Source organism: Dermacentor silvarum, chromosome 8 (assembly GCF_013339745.2).
Source record: "Dermacentor silvarum isolate Dsil-2018 chromosome 8, BIME_Dsil_1.4, whole genome shotgun sequence".
Taxonomy (NCBI): domain Eukaryota; kingdom Metazoa; phylum Arthropoda; class Arachnida; order Ixodida; family Ixodidae; genus Dermacentor; species Dermacentor silvarum.
In genome coordinates this window covers 79022275-79040534 of record NC_051161.1, presented here as the reverse complement: position 1 = coordinate 79040534, position 18260 = coordinate 79022275, and positions in this window count along the sequence as shown.

The following is an 18260-nucleotide window of genomic DNA, read 5'->3' as shown; positions in this document are numbered from 1 at the left end:
GACGAGCGAGGGGGCGGTGTTCCAGCAGCACCTGCACGGAAAGCGTCCGATTGTCCAGTTTTTAGCGCGTTAGCAAGTTCTTGTCTTTCTTGGGCATATCGGGGACAGTGGCACATCAGGTGGTCAATATATTCGTCGGTGCCGCAGACCTCGCATGCTGCACTGTCGGTCACTCCAATTAATGTAGAGTATGCCTTTGTGAAGGCAACTCCTAATCAAAGGCGACAGAGAAGCGAAGGTGGACGTCGAGGAAGTCCGAATGGAGGTCGGAGTTGCAGTGAGGGGTTCAATTGAGGCAGTCGTGTAAGTCGTAAGTTTGGCGCGTTCCACTCGGTCAGTGAGAGACTGCGTGCCAAGTGTTGAAGCTGCCTTGCGGCGTCTGTCCTCGAAAGTGGAATTGGAACGCTGAGCTCTTCTTGGTGTGATGTGCGAGCAGCGTTATCTGCGGAATCATTGCCACTGATTCCACAATGACCAGGTACCCATTGAAATACAACCTCATGGCCTTTTTGTTGGACGTGATGGTGAAGTTTCACGGTTTCGTATGTCAACGGTTCATGACAGCCACGTCAGAGAACTGACTGCATGCACTGTAATGGCGGTTTTGAGTCTGAAAAACACAGCCCATTTCTAGTTCTTTCAGAATCAATGAATTCTAGTGCACGACGCAGAGCCGTTCTGCCGCCGTTAAGGTAGTGACATGCGATGTCTTGAACCGCAGTGTTATTCCTCGCGTGGTATAACCACCGCACCACCAGAACTGGACGACGTAGTCGATCCATCGGTATAGATGTGCATGTGGTTGCTGTACTTTTCATGCAAGAGGAGTAAGCTCAGTTGTTTTAGAGCAGAGGCCGGTACATCTGACTTCTTCTGCAGTCCTGGAATCGTTATATGTACTTGTGGACGGCTCAAACACCACGGAGGAAGCACTGGCTTGGCCGCAGGTGCGTACCCTGAAGTAAACGATGCATGGTGTGCACTGACAGTAGCGCTAAATGTCGAGCAGGTCCTTTCAGCAGTGAGGCTCGCCAGGTGGTGGGTTAGGGGTCCTAGCATAGTGTCTGAGATGCGTACGCATTGTCTCAACGGTAATGTGCGTCGTGATTGGGTAATCCAGGTCAATGGCAATGGTTTCAGCCGTTGACGCACTGCGTGGTAAGCCAAGACATATCTTAAGGGCTTGGGCTTGAATGCTCTGAATAGTACGGAGGTTAGTCTCGCAGGTGTTGGATATTGCAGGCAGGCTGTACCGCAGGAATCCAACGAACAACACCATGTACAGCTGTAACATACCGTGTATGGATACTCCCCAACTTTTTCCTGCAAGGAACCTGAACAGGTGACAGATAGCAGTCAGCCGCTTTTTCACGTAATTCACGTGCGGAGTCCAAGACAGGTCTCTGTCAATTACGACTCCCAGGAATCTGTGACTTCTGCTGTATGGTAGAAGTTGTCTGTTAATTGATATTCCGTAAGCAGACATTGGCTTCCTGGTGAATGCCACCATTGCGCACTTTCCACATGAAATTTCAAGTCCTTGTTGACGAAGGTAGCAAGATGTCATTGTGGCTGCCTTCTGAAGCCGAGCGCGAAGCTGAAGTCGTGTTACACCTGATGCCCAAATGCAGATGCCGTCCGCATAGATGGAAAGTCGTACGGTGCTTGGCAGGTTGTCAACTATTCCAATGGGGGTTAGATTGAAAAGCGTCGGGCTAAGCACTCCGCCTTGAGGCACTCCTCGGCTACCGTAATGCTCGGATGTCGGGCCAATTTCTGTGTACACGTAGAATGATCTCCCTGCAAGTAGCTGCACACCCACATATATATCTTACCACCAAGTCCTACTGCTCCTAACACGCCGAGGATGACTTCATGTGTGACATTATCGTAAGCCCCTTTAACGTCTAGAAACAGAGCAGCAGATAGTCGTTTACAGGCCTTCTGGTGTTGCGCAAATGTTACCAAGTCAAAAACGTTGTCTGTTGACGAACGGCCACGTCTGAATCCGGTCGTAGCGTCTGGGTAGATTTCATAGTACTCCAAGTACCATTCCAGACGTGTTAAAATCATTCTTTCCATTGTTTTTCTGACACAACTGGCAAGTGCGATCGGACGGTATGAGGAAATGTCCAAAGGCGACTTGCCAGCTTTGAGAAGTGGAATGAGGTGACTTGACTTCCATTCCTGCGGAACCGTACCCGTCTGCCAGGAGTCGTTGTATAGGAGCAAGAATGCCTTCCGAACTTGGTCTCCTAGGTTACACAGAGCACGGTACGTAATGCCGTCAGGTCCTGGCGCTGAAGAACGTCTGCGCAAAGCCAGCGCAGCTTCTAGTTCTTCCATAGAAAACGGGCACTCCATGGGGGATCGCGTGAGAACAATGGGTGGTCGAGCGTCACCGTTCCCGTTCCATCGGAATTTGCCTCAGCCAGCAATCTTTCTGCAGAAAGATTCAGCGACGTCAATCTCTCTACATTGTAGATGTAGTGCCAGAGATTTAAACGGGCGGCGCTGACCAAAGGTTGTGCGAAGGCCACGAACAGTCCTCCATATAAGCGATAAAGGTTTTTGCGGATCCAGGGCCTCGCAAAAGGATACCCATTGTCGGAAAGCCAGCTTGTTCATGTGACGCTGTATTTTCTTTTGTGTTCGTCTAGCCAATCTCAAGTCATGAGTGGACTTCGTGCGTCTATATCTTCGTTCCGCACGACGGCGAATTGCTCGAAGTTTCTCGAGTTCGATGTCGAAGTTGGTGCGGGCCGAACTCTTCAAAAGCGAATGCGTGGTTGTTTGTATGGCATCCTTTATCGCGCCCTCAAGGTTGTAGGAGGTACCGTCACGACAGCAGTCTTCCATGATTATTTTGTATTTAGACCAATCGGTGCACTGGACGGCTCTGGGGGACTTGGAGCTAGTCAGACCTTCAAGCTTCAAATAAGTTGGGATGTGGTCGCTACCTCACGTTTCTAAATCCGAAAACTAGTGCACTCTTATCGAAAACGAACGTGAAACGAATGTAAGGTCCAAGCAGCTACTATACAATGATCCACGCAGATAAGTGGGGCTTCCATCATTTGACAGGCAAAGTTCGCGTTCAGAGGCAAAGGACACCAATGTTCTGCCTCTAGAGTTTACTTTGGAGATTCCCCATAGATAATGGTGGGCATTAAAGTCGCCAGTGATAACCCACGGCTGTGGAGTCGATGTCAAAACTCCCTGTAAGCGCTCACAATCCAAGCGACTTGTCGGAGATAAGTAGGCTCCAAGAATTGTAAACGTGAGCTTTTTCTTCTTCACTTTCAAGCAAACATATTGATTCACTTCGTCAGGAGGCACTGGGTGATGCACATAAGTCAAGTCACGGCGTATAAACACAACAATCTTGCTGCACTCTCCGTGGATAGGACATTAAGCACTCATACCCGGACAGTCTGATGGGAGCTGACAAGTTTGGCTCGCATATCACGATAATGGGGAATTGGTGCGTAAAGACAAACTTTCTAAAGTCGGCCATGCGTGACTTAAGCCCTCTTGCGTTCCACTGAAAGACAGATGCATTCTTAACCTCATCTTGAAACGACGCCATCTCTCGGGCCGTGGTTTTATCCTAGAGCCGCAAGTACCAGGACTCAAGGTATCCAGCACCTGCAGTGCGCTCTGCGCCGACGGGAGTTTCATGCTGCTCAGTAGAATGCGCAGGGCGTCCATCAGTGACTTCAACATCGCTATGACTTGGCGATACTCAGTTGTCGTCGCATCAGCGGTTTGTGAGGTCATCGAAGGGCGGCGCGATTTGATGTGACTTCGAGGCAGGTTGTGCTCGTGGAAGTGTAGGCAACTCTTCAAGAGGAGCGAGTGTTGCCCCTTTCTTCGTTGTCCCAGTGTCCGTCTTTGTGGAAGTCGGCGTTGTTATGGTAGCCGCTTTGCCGGAAGATGGTGTATCTCTATCGGTAGATGCAACTCTTCGTGATGCTCTTCGGTGGCGATGTCGCCGTCGTCTGAGTGTAGCGGCAGCCTCTCTGTGCGTAGAATGGTCCTGTACCATACGTTTGAGTACCGCTCGCTCGTTCCTCATCCGCGGGCAATTTTTGGATGAGGCCTCATGGCTACCATGGCAGTTAGGGCAATTTAACACAGTTGCGCGGCAGGCTTCTTCCTAATGAGATTCAGCGCACCGTGGGCACACGAGATTGTTCCTACAGACAGCTTTTACGTGTCCCATCTTGCAGCATTTGTAGCATTGCAGGGGCTTCGGTACGTATGGCCGGACTGGATGGCGGACGGGGCCAACTTTGACGTGTGAGGGAAGGCTGTCTCCCTCAAACTCAAGCTTCAGGCAACAGTGTGTTGCCAATTCTTGCGATGTGCGTGATAAGAGTGCCTTCTGTAGTTGGCTTTATTAATATAGGCAAGTTGTCCGTTGGTATAGAAATATCGACATCATAAATGATGCCGACAGTGCTATTGCAACCTATAGGAATCATGGATAGCACTTTCAATTTGTCGATCTCCGTTACGTGCCGCAAGCTTTGTAGCGCACTACGGTGTAGAACGTCTACTGCGAGGACATCCTTCCGTGCGTTTATTCTCACGTCTTTGATCTCATTTGGTGCGATTTTATCAAGAAAAGCAGAAAGGACTTGCCTGTTTAGGAGTCGCAGATTGGACACAGGGTTCACGGGCATGAAGAGCATAGTCTACGGCCAGCGCTGTGGTGTTGTCTTCACGGTGGAGACACTTGCCGATGATGACCTCCGTAGCAGTATTATTTTTGTAGTTCGGCTCATGACAAGCGTGAAATCGTCGTCCGACGAGTCGACGCTGTCCGATTACGAGTACAACTGGGTTGCCTCACTGTCCGTGTCACTTGACGCGTTTCCACGTTTCCTGGACGCGACCCGACGCACATGTTAATAATAAAAGCACACCATGGGCAATATTTTGAACGCGTGTCGCAGTATTAATCTAGATGTCCTATAGTAAACCTGTACGACGTCAAATGATTTAGAAATAGTAAAGAAAATATACATAAATCTGCGGTGGAAAATAGTGAAAGACTGCCGGAGTATTTGTGGGGCAAAAACACGCAACATAATTAATAGATTTTTAGGTAATGAACTTATTTGAGTTCCATGGTTTGTTAACACGTGTCGTCGCTACTAAAGGCCCAAAATAGGCGTAGAAAACGGTAAAAATTACAAGCTTGGTGGCATCCACCACAACCCCGTTTTCACAGGAAATCTCATAATATCCATCCATCAAAAAGCCCACCCTGGTCAGGCACGACAAGGGTACCGTGAAGATTGGAATGTCTGTGGGGACGGTTTATAAAGCCAAAATCAGATAATTACGCACTTGAAAAGGAAAGAGGGTGCTTAGTAGGCAGTGTCCATGAACCTACAAAATAAACCCATGCGATTCCTTTGAAAAGAACGCGTTGCAGTGAAAGATTAGCATTCTGATTGGTTTGGAAATTCAGCATGCCCTCATTATTTATTTTATTTTATTTTACAATGCGGCAGGCCCTCCTCAGGCCCATGCAGGAGTGGTTACAACATAGAATATAGTACAGAAAGACGAAAAGAAAGTGAGAAAAGTGTGCATCCAAACAAAGAACATAAGCACGCACAAAAATGACCATATTCAATAAATATACACAATCTGCATAAAGGAGCGGTTCCTACTAGCAGGAAAAGAAACGTTTACGGTAAGTATGCAGCGACAAGAGGCTTCATATGAAATACAGATAACAGTAGAGTTCTTGCGTGAATTTTTACGTGTGCATATATATTTTTTTACCCACCCGCGTTGGTTGTGTTGGCAAAACTGCGGCACTGCCAATCGCTCCATGCGTTTGGTGAAATCTGTCTTGCAAATGCTTCGGTTTACCGGGGTGTCCAGTGTGCTATGTAAAATTTCTGACTCTGGCAAGGAGCGAACCCTCGGAGCCTGCGCATTCAGCCTTGTTCTGCAGAAGGTGGGCCCTGAAAAGTGGTAAATGAATACATTCCCTAGAATAAGGGAAAGTGTTGAGGGGAGAAGACAAGTGAAGAAGAAACATTTGTAAGAAAGTGTGCGCGCTTCACTGCAGTGCGAAAGCTTCTTCCGCCACCACATTCACTTGCGAAATATACAAACGCTATTCTTGAAGAGTATTTGGTAGACTTACAGTAGCGACTATTCCCTTGTACATTTCACCTCTCGTTTTTGGCACGTCAGGAGTGCATGCCAGCTATGGGGGTAGGATAGGCTATTGGGCCATTGTATCCACAAGCCATTGTACGCAGAGTGCAGATTGCAGATGTTTTGCACCTTTCAGTAATGTTGAAAGTTGGGCGAGTGGATGAATAATCATCCTATCGTTTGGGTGTGATGCTTCACCCAGAGGGCATGAGGGTGTGCACCTTTATTCACCGGACAATATGCAGACGTTCTTGCAGTGGGCATTTGACAGGCCTTCGCCTCCCCTATCTTCTATGGTTGTTGGCGCATGCGGTTGGCCTCCGATGATTCGTTGCACCCAAACGCTTTGCTGATACGCCTCGTCAATTTCGTGAGTCGCACGTGCCATAAGTACTCCCGGGACAAAATTGAGTTGCAATTTATTTGACAAGGGCGTTACACAGGAAGTGTTAGAAGTGAACAAAAAACTCCCCACTTGGCTGTATGGACGGGTACTGAAAACAGCTTGACGGACTTCACGACGAGTTACACTACGTCAGTGTTCCGAGCATGTCGGGGTGGCAGTTCTTCCATTGTGTCAGTCAGTCAGTGTTCATTTTCACCGAACAAAAACATCGGTGAAAAAGGAGAGACGACGAGAAAGCTGCGGATACTGCAGCTTGACTGAGCACCGTCCGCCCTGTAGGAGCAATGACAGGGTAAATATAGAAGCAAAAAGCGAATAATTATACGAGCAAAAAAAGGATAATTAAAGTGACAGAGTAAACCAAACACACAAACGAAAACAAATAATTATTATACACTAGTACGAAAAATAGTATTAGTACATATAGCATCGTATTCGCACATAATAAAGCAAGAGAAGACAGATATGGCATCGTAGATTTATGCTTAGTGAAAACATAATGTTATAAAGCAGTACAATTTAAGGAATGCGCAGTTACAAAAGCAAACTAATTACATTGGTGGGGTCTAGTGTTTTCATTTCAGTGTCTTGTTGCTCATATGCGTAAGAGTGCTTGGTAATGTGAGGCTAAGCCTTTGCGTTCCGTAAGTAGTGCGTGACAATGGAGTTTTCCAGGGGGGGTTATACCGACGGAAGTAAATATTTCGGGTATGCTCAAGATTTGCAAGTGTGAGAAATTGTGTCAAGCTTCCCGCGATTTGCACTAATGTGGGATTGTAGCAGCCTGCATTTGTATATATCATTCGTCATAACAATTTTATGCTTAACAAAAAGATGCGTGCTCAAGGAATGGTATTAAGTTCCACAAACATGCAAAATTTGGAAATCGAACCCACGACCTCTCGGTCCGCGACGATAGATCGCCGAGCGTTTAACCCATTGCACCACAAACGCATTTGCAGAGAGCTACACAGACGCGCCTTATATATCTAACACTCCTCCGTGTACCCGCGCTCTTGCTCGGGGCGGTGCCGCCGCCTACGAGCAGAAAAGAGAAGTACTGCATTATGACACTAACGCGCACCGACAGTGAACGCTTCGGTGGTCTCAGCACTACGACGCCTCGATGCCAGCATTCGAAGGGACGCTGGCATCAAGAAGCACTACCAACGCCAACCTAGGTGGCGTTCACCGTACTCAGCACAGCGGAGCGTGGCCTCCGCAATTAGCTCTGAAAATGTTTCTGAAGTTGATCGCGGAGGCTGCAATTACGACGCGCTGTACGCGCTGATTTGACTCGGTGACGATTCAGTTACGTGCTTTGTCTTGCGCGTTGTATTAGTGTGTCAGTTACGTGCTTCGTCTTTCGCGTTGTGCTAGCGTGTGCAGCGTAGTGCAGCTTCCATATGCACGACGGTTGCTCATGGTCATCGACGTTGGTAGTCGTGATGGAGGAGACGTGCCACCAGGCGTCAGCGTGGGTGCATCAACGCCTAAGGGCGCTTTAGCCACAAAACACCAATAGACATTATATATCAATGTGCAATAAACATTACACTACTTCTGTGCAATAGCTATTTTCTTAAGTATTTTGAGTTTATTCAAATTCGTTAATGTAGTGTTTTCCCATATTAAAGCACATTAGTTCAAGTCCGCATGGAAAGAGTTTGATAAATAAGTCACTTCATGGTAAGAGGCAAAAGGACATCGAGAACGATTTGAAGCGTCAACCACGTGTCTCAGCTTTAAGCTAATCTGATCTATTTGCTTATTCCAGGATACATGTTCATTAAAAATATTCCAAGCGTCTTAATTGATTTGGTTGCTGCAATTGTGTATGGGCCTAGGGTAATATGGTTAGGTAACTGTAGGGATGTGTCAAGGGCTCGAAAAAGGACACATTTTCTTTTTGTTACATTTAACGTTAAATTGTTTTCAGTGCACCAATCGCGAAGCTTATAACAGTATAACAGGTGTTTGCTGCTAGCGCCTCGAGAGTACCTAACTTTTCTCCAGTAAAAAATAGTGCGCAATCATCAGCATAAATTATAAATTTACAATCTTCATCAATGCTGATTATGTCATTGATGTAATATCAAAATAATACAGGCCCTAAAATGCTGCCTTGTGGCACCCCGGTTTTAATTGGTAGTGTGCGTGATTTAAAGCCATTTATTTCAACGTACTGAGACTGCACATTCAGATACGACTGAATAAGTATGAGTGAGATTCCTATAAATCCATAGCATTTAATTTATTTATAATAATTCATGACTTACGCGATCAAAGGCCTTACTGAAGTCAAATATAATGCAAGTGTCAAAAGCCTCTTTTCGATATTGTTTAATATGATTTCTTTCTGTGCTAATAGCGCACTTTCAGTTGAACGTTTCTTTCTGAAGCCATAGTGACATTCAGTAATAAGATTGTACTTTCTCGAGAAGATATCAATTCTAAGGTTTATTATTTTTTCAAGGCATTTCGAGAAAATGGGGAGTATAGATATTGGGCGATACTTGCTTAAATTGTATTTACCTCTAGTATTGTACACTGCGGTAACTCTTGCTGGTTGCATGAGCATAGGAAAAATACCTTTTGATAACACCAAGTTGTAGATAAGTGTTGGGACGTCTGCTATCACGTCTAATAGATACTTTATTGGTCGCATTTCTGTGCCATCAGGGTCACAGCTGCGACTATATTTATTCTACTGAAAAGTGTAATTACTTCACAAGTGGAAGTTGGTTTAAGAAAAAGCGTGTTTGGTATCTTTGCCGGTTGTTGTTTGTGCGCTGTGGCTGGTATTTCTTATTTTCACGAAGGAATCATTAAATTGTTCGGCAAGCTCAATTCCGTTTAACCTATTTTCCGTCTATTTCCAGATTACCGATTTTAGTGGGAGTGGCTCCTTTATTGAGTACTTCATTTTGTTTTTTTCCACATGGTATTACGTCGCTCTGGATGTTGTGGATCAAAATGGGGTAGTAGTAGTCCATTTTCCCCCTTTCCTTTTCTTTATTCAACTTATTTCTAACAGCCCTGTATTCAGCCCATAATTCCGCATTATGTGTTTTAATGAACTGCTGGTAGAGCTGATTTTAATTTTTTTATCTGTTGCTTGAGGTAGGTTGTTATCCATGGTTTCCGCGATTTGTTGGGTCTGTGATATCCTTTAAGAGGAAACAATTCAAATTAAAGATCTTTAAATGTTTTTATAAAGTTATTATACGAGTTGTATGCATCTCCATCGGCCAAAATATAATGCCAATCCAACTGCGTGATACGGTGCCCAATAGATCCAATATTGCATGTGTCACTGACCGGTACATGAATTTCTCTGGTTGCACGTACGCCGGTTTGGTGTGCATTTTTAGGAATATAAGTATAGGTAAGTGACCGCCTATGTCGCAACTTAGCATTCACATGTCACATGTCAAAGCCCCACAAAACAACAGGGGGGGAGACGCACCTCTCTAGTTCCCCGTAAAATTTCCGCGTCTACATCATTGGAACAGTGGTGAACAGCATTTCTTAGCGCAAATCACGGCAATCATCAGAGGGCAGCGTTCCCATGTGGCGCATCCACTTTCGTCAGGGACAAGCCGGAATCTGTTTCCGGCAATTTGATTTCCGCCGGTGAGTGAAGGAAAGGACACAGCGGCAACCGTTTCACTTTTATCCCCTTCCTCACTGCGGTACGCCAGCGTTTACATAAACCACGTGAGAGAAATTTGATTGTCTTCAACTACCCTCTTTCTAGCGCATAAGCGCCTGTTACATTGAAACAATGCGCTATAAATTCGGATGAAACGCGCCATGCACTTACCGTATCATATGAACTCTGCCGTTTGCTGCAAAAAAAATTCATAATGGTATTGTCATAGGTATTACGCTCAACGTCGCCTGGAGCCCAATTAAGCTAGAGCGGAATAGTGGTGATGAGTGCTGTCATAATGGCACAGACAGGACCATTATGCAGACAGGACTCAGCGCGCATGCGCATGATTTGTGAGCGTGGTGTGATATCGCTTGAAGCCGTGCCGTTTGAAAACACTGAAGCATGGACGCCGTGCTTCTGAGGCACAGTTCACTGGTCAAATGGTTCATTTACTATCTCGATGGTAGTTCTGCAGTTAAGTCCTCATGCAAAGTCGAATATTTCCTTCGATGCTGGCGAAAGTCGAATATTTTGCAATAATCTACACAGGAATAAAAAACAATTTTGGTGTGTTGGATAACGAGAAATAATCTGAAAGGGAAGCGAATATACGGTGGCTAGATACCATACTGATGTGCTCGATCTAAAAATAAAAAAGAAAACAGTTTTTAGTCAAAACCATATGAAGCCAACGGACCACGAAGCCGAGAGAAGCATCGGGCCTATTAACTGCAGTTTTGACTGAGATGTGTAAATAATAACCAAACTGAAAATTGAAGTAAAGGCAACGCGTCGTTGGTTGAAGCCAAACCCACATGTTGCGCATTACGCGTGCGATGCTCTATGTCAATTGAGCTACGGCGACGTACCGGCTGGTCCTATTTCCGCTTTCTTGGGTATTCGTGTGCGGGTTGAATGTTTGCTCCGGGACTCTTATCCAGCAGCGCTCACCCCTTCTTTGCCGTTCCTTGAGGGCGCCCTTCTAATAAAAGGTTCCAGAAAAAATGCCCAACGTCGCGCGTTCTCTGTCAAAGTATGTCAAAGTGTAGCGAACAAGCTATGCACAAAGCCAGATGCCCGGACATGGACACAAGAGGAGAGAAGTAGACATGTCCACTTTTCTCCTCTTGTGTCAATGTCTGCACACCATGCTTTTGCATTATCAAACCTTATCAACTAGCTCAACTTTCCGTCGTTCTAAGCTATGCACGTTTCATTGCAACTGATAAGAGTGCTAGCGCGGACGCCACGGAACGGGTACACGCCGTTGTCGACCCTGTTCGGGGAGAGATTTGAGCGAGGGTGACGGCGACGCCGAACAATGGGGTGCGCTGCGTCTCTCGCCGACGGCACTGGAGAGGAGGACGGTGAAGCGCAACACAATGGGTCATCCATCATGGGCTCCGAAACTCTTGGGAAACCATGATAAAGGGAACCCTTCGCTACGTACTCGGGAAAGAGGCTTCGGTGACGGCTCCGAGTAGCACAATGGGGTAATACAACGAAGGTGTTAAGGGCTCATGATGAGTTTTATTCTGCACGCGGACGCGATCATGGGGACCTAGCCCTTAACAGCTTCCCTGTAATATGGGCAGCGTCGCGCGTTCTTTGTCAAAGTACATAGCGAACAAGCTATGCGCGTTGCTCTGCAGCGCGATCGTTGTATTTTTTCGCGACCGCATGCACTTGCCCAGAGCTCCAATAACGATAAAGCAGCTGCTCGCGCCTGGTATCATTTCGACTACAAAGATGTCTACTTCGGAGTTTTGTGTACCGGCGCACTACTCTCGTTTACATGAATGTGACAGTAATGCGTCGCACTATTTAGCACATCACTGTGCCATGGCGATTGCATGTGACGCGTTACTTTCAGTGCGAAGCACGCTGTATACGCTTTTACCGGGAATTTGCGTTGAGCCGCTGAGTGGAGAAGAGGAAGCGGTGTTGGCCGTCCCTCTCCCGCAATGCGACACGCCAGCGTTTGCGTCTCGCATATATGTTTTAATGACCGTATAAATTGTTTTAGAAAAACTTTTTAATATTGGAAAGCCAGCAGAACACAATAGTATCAAGCTTACATTGCAACAAAAAATTACATACCCATCCCGTAAACAGCATTTTTGAGACATCCAAAGGGGGGAAAGAGATGCAATATTTACACCTCTTGCATATACGACATATTAGCAGGTAGGACTTTTACACAACCGTCGTTAACGTTGTGAGAATTTCACAGGAGCTGCGAACACCTATAGCCCATATGTGCGCTTGAGGATCTCTTGCAGTTACAAAATTGCGATATCTGTTCTTAGTGCGAATTACGAAATTGTAAATAGTGTAGTATAATTTAATAAAAAAAAGAAACTTGCTGACCAATGGCAAACTTTCTAAAAGATTGATATGAAAGTACGCAGAACCCTTGGTACATTAGGTTGATGTGAGCTTTCTCTGTGTAATGCAGCTGATTTCAGCGTTCCACGTTCTTTTGAAGATAAAGATCGCATTTCGGAATGAAATCTTTGGGGCGTGCATTTGGAGGTGTCCCATTTGTTACAACAATGGAAAGAATCCGTCGATGCAATTCCTTAAAAGCGAAGACTCAAATAGAAAGAGAGAGAGAGAGAAAAAAATATCTATGATAACTTAAAGGACAGCACGCTACTGTTCGAAGCCAGATCAGGATGTCTAAGAACAAGGGATTATAAAAGGAAATTTGCCGATGACAACAAACGGGTAATGTTTTTTAGCGTGTCGCAATATTCATCCAGATGTCCTAGTTAACGTGTCCAAGGCAATGGGATTTAGGGGTAGTAAAGAAACCCCTAATAAATCTGCGGTGGAAAATACTGATAGACTGTTGGCGTATTTTATGGCGCAAAAGCAAGGAACATAAAGAGTAGCTTTTCCGGCAATGATATTTATGTCAGCTTAATGGTTTCTTAGCACGTGGGTACTACAGACTCAAAATAGGCATAGAAGAAAGGTAAAAGTGACGAGATTGGCGGCATCAACCACGACCACATTTTGAAAGGGACGCTCATAATAGCCATCAATCAAAAAGACGCCATGGTCAGGCACGACTATGTGACAATGAAGATCAGAATGTCAGTGGGGACGGTTTATAAACCCAAGATCAGAGAAATGCGCACATTAAAAGTAAAGGGTTTACACTAGGCAGTGTCCTTTAACTTCCAGAAGAAACCCATGCGGTTCCTCGGAAAAGAACGCGTCGCAGGTAAATAATAGCATTCTTCCTGGTTTGGAAATTGTCGAAGAAGACGACGGCACTCGAGCCATTGCTGATGATGATAGTTTCTGCGCACATCGGGCAGAGGGATTTTGGTTTCACCTTGCCATATATACCTTCGCTGTAAAAAAAAAAAAGTCTAGCAACTTTGTCAAGTAGGCTTTTAATAAGTGTCTAAATTGTTTTCGAGAAATTTTTGAATTTTGCTAAACCAGAACACTATACTATCAATTTCACAAATATACAACTTAGCAACAAAAATTAAATAACAGTCCCGTCAACTGCGCATTTTGAGACATCCACAGTGGACCGAAGCGATATAATATTCCCAGCTCTTGCATATACCACACATTTCAGGCAGGCCTATAGGTCTTTTCAATAACAATCGTTACCGCAGTGAGAATTTCACAAAAGCTACGAGTACGTATATCACATATTGCCGCTTGATAGACCGGCAGTTTCAGAATTGCGATACATGCATCTTGGTGCAAATGAGCAATTTGTAAACATGGCGGTATAATTCCATGAAAAAAGAAATTTGCTGGCTTGCGGCTAACCTTGTAAAATACTGAGAGCCCTAAATGAAAGTACGCAAAACGATTCGTACGTTTGGTAGAGGACAGCATTCTCTGTGAAATGCCAGTGATTCCGGCGTTCCACATTAATTTGAAGAGGGAGGTCGAAGTGCGGTGGGATATGAGTGGGGCGCCCCTTAAGTTGTGCCCCACTTGTTACAACACTGAAAAAGAAGCCGTAGATGGAAGTATATAAAAGCGAAGAATCAAATCAAAACAGAAAAAGGTTGACGATAATTTAAAGGACAGCGCACTACTGTTAGAATGCCAGATCGGGATTTACCGATGACGACAGTACTTGCGTAGCGTGCGCAGATAGCGCGGAAACAACCACTCAGGACAACAACGAAAACAAGCCTTGGGCAATATTTTGATAGCATGTCGCAGTATTCATACAGATCTCTAGTAAACCTGTGCGCGGAAAAATGATTCAGGAATAGTAAAGAGAAGTTTCATAAATTTGCGGTGTAACATAGCGAAAGGCTACTGGTGGGGCAAAAGCAAGCAAGAATAGATTTTCGGGGAATGGATTTATTTTAGTTGATTGGTTTGTTAATGGGTATCGTCGGTACTAAAGAGCCAAAATAGGCGCAGAAGGGATAAACGTGACGAGCTTGGTAGCATTCACCATAACCCGAATTCGAAGGGGTCGCTTATAATATCCATCCATCAAATTCCCACCCTCGTCAGGCACGACAATGGAACCGTGAAGATCGGAATGTTTGTGGGGATGGTTTACAAAGCCAAGAGCAGATAAATGCGCACTTGGAAAGGCAAGAGGGTGCTTACTAGGCAGTGTCAATGAACCAAGAAAAGAAACCCGCGTGGTTTATTTGAAAAGTACGTGGCGAAGTGAAAAAGTAGCATTGTTCCTGGTTTGGAAGTCAACATACCCTCATAGTTTGAATTTCAGTCGAAGGTGCTTCTAGGAACGAACCTAGCCAGGGGGTATGTCGAAACATGTTTTGAGGAGTTACTCTGCACCCCTTTTGTCAATGAAGGGTGTGGCTTGCACACCAGAGGAACTAAGTTGTCCCATTTCACACTTCAGCTGTCAATGGTGCGGCAGTGGTCATGACGTCTCCAAAACTTAAGCGGGCGTTCGTCCAATGAGAGCGTGGCTAAGGGCATAAAGAAAAGTGGTTTCTCTACGAGGCGTCAGATGTTGAAGATGAGTCGTGTCTCTGGGACAGACGCGCATTCTCCGCAGCACCATGGAAATGCTACCGTCGATGAGCTGACCATCGATTTCCAGCGAGCCTGCTCTGGTGAGTACTCGTAGACGTTTTTCTGAAAAGCAGTTTTTATTTCATTTGCCCTATCATGTGTAGCGATTTCTCGTACGCCACGTGTTCTTGAGACAATTGAAAAGTTTCCAGCTTAGATATGCGTGCTATGTAAGATAGACTAGAAGGTAGTATTTTCACGCAACAATACTTGTTGTAGTGATTTCTTTGGTAGCAAAGCTGAACCGCTATTGCGTGTGGCAAGAGGGGCACAGGAGTGTTTTAAAATATTGCCGCTTATTATAGCACCAGACTTATTATAGCACAGTTATAATATATTTTAATAACTGGAATCGCGGCTGCTTCCGCGCTTGCAGTAGTCGACACCGAGGGTGTCCCTGGATTCGACCAGCTTGGGGAGCCACCAGACTCCTCTCCTAGTGACAGGGACGAGAGCTCCGATAACGAGAGCTCTGTCTGCGTGGTCCCTCCCGGATCGCCAGATTTTTCGGCGGAGGACTTGGACGCCATCCTAGATCCTCCGGAGTATGTCGACTGGTTAAGCGGCGTGGGTGTCACCTCCGAGCAAGCTGAGCCTCGGGTCTCATCTCCTGAGTTGAGCGGCGACGTCCCTCGAGACTCCGGATTGCCCGACGTCTCTGTGATCGAAGATAGCCTAACTGGCACCGGCACAACGTCTGTGCCGTGGCCGTCTGGCATGGACACTGGTACATTGGCGAACACCGCCTCAAGAGAATGTGTTCTCCCGTCGATGATGCATTACGTGGGGTGTTCGTGGCAGGCTCGTCCCCGTCGAGCTGGACGCAGAGCGCAGCGTCCAAATCCGATGCGCTGGCAGCCACCGCCAATGCTCGGGGTTTATCTCTTAGACCAACAGCAGCATCACGACACCCAACTGCGACGTGTGTGTAGAAGGCTGCGGTGCCTGGAAGAGCGCCTGGACGAAGTCGCCGGCTCCAACGAGGGCTACTCGGGATAGGAACGTAAGTGACGATACATTTCCACTCCATTACAATCTCATAAAACGTAGGCGCGTGTTGTCTCTACACTTGTTGTTCGTCCGACTAGAAGCTTTCGAAAATGTTACATGCCTGTTTTCGCGGTGTTTTGAAAGAAACTAGATCACTCACAACGTTTAGGTTTTGTGGAAATGTAGGAAATATTATGACTGATATACAGGGAAATTTCGAAATGTATGGTATGAATTTGGAGATAAATGATAGATGCTTAGGGGCCCTAGAAAGCGCCTGTTCAGTGACGAGCCATGCAATGCCTACACGTTATTTATGAGCTTTGAAAATACTGCATACTCGTTTTCTCCCAATTTTCATGTGTTATACGATGCATGTATTTAAGGTTCCCGGTGTCCTTGGTGAACCATGCGAGACAGGTTGTTTATATTTGGTAGAAGTAAGAAGCATGTTGTGGGTCACATGCGAGAAACTTTTAGTCTGCAAGTTGCTTGCTGCCTTCGTAGAAAATTGCTTATTCAAGCGTTCCAAAGCGTTATGCGGCCGCTATCCGCATGGTTTCGCCCTTCTTCCCCTTCTTTCTTTTTCTGTGTTTTTATGAGTTATAAGAGTTTCGCATTTGGTTTTCCCTGTATCCTTGGCCAACCAAATGAGCCAACTAGCCTACATTTGATAAATGTAGTGGACAGGCTATGGGTGATGTGTAGACAACGCTCAAGATGTGTGGCCTAATTACAGTTTTTACAAAGAATTATTCTTGCAGGCGCTCTCGAGCCTTCTGAGCATGTTTTGCGCCCGGTGTTATGCCATATATATATATATATATATATATATATGTGTGTGTGTGTGTGTGATAGATGCCTGCGAATACACGCAAAGTGCCTCGAGTGACCAGTCGCACGGCAATTTTGCGTGTATTCGCGGTCTTCTTTCAGGTTCGGAAAAAGGCTTATGTAGCACGTACTGAGCAGTAGAAAGCTGTGTCGGGAGTTTTTTATGTTGCTAAAGAATTTTCATATTGACACTTTTCATCTAATGATAATATTTGAGAAGTTCAATAAGTAATTAGGACTGATTGGGCGGACTGCAAAAAGTATTGTTTGTATCTCCAATCGACGGCAAACAACATTACCTGGGTTCTGTGCAGCTACGTGACATTTCAATATTTAAGCCCAAGTTAAGTAAAACACCCTGTATTACGTAGGTGAGAGCTCTGGAGCGCTGTGACTTGTGTTTTGTGAAAGGCGCATAATTTAAGCCGGCGCCTCTGGGGAGTTTAGTTTGCTTAAGTCTTCTTGCAATGCATTTTTGCCGTCCCTGTAGGTTGGAACCTTTGCGGAAGACATGCGCTCAACTCCATCTCTGCGCCAAGGTTGGCTCTCGAACATTGGCAGCGACAGAACTTCGACGACTTCTCCTGACGAAGGCTACATGTACCTGATTTTTACGTAGATTGCTGTATATTTTGTACAATAAAAAAGTTTCACACAATATTTTTCCTTTTTCTACGTGCTCGCTAACTCTGCTCTATAATGATCGAGTGAAGCGGAAGCACTGGTTTGCTTTGCATGATCATTACCGGCAAACGCACTTCTATAATAATTTGAGTTAAGAGAAAGTTTTGTCACTATTATAAGCGCAATGGCAATAGACTCGACAATCTCGATGAGGCGCCACTGCTGATGACGTTATTTTATTTAAATCGGGTGGTTACAAAGTTTCTCGGCAGCGTACCCTGAAGGGGGCCTCTTCGCGGTAGCCACCGTGAACGGGACAGAGAACTTGTTGACCCTCGCGGCCTCCGCCAGGGCATAGACCACAGCTGCGGCTGAGACCGTAGCCGCGGCGCTAGTGATAAAGCAACAAGACAAGGTGGGCAGGGAAGTTCACGTCGTTACCGACTCGTAACTGGCCTGCCGTAACTTTACCAACGGACGAACACCGCTGCTGGCGGCTCAGATCGTAGGCCCGAG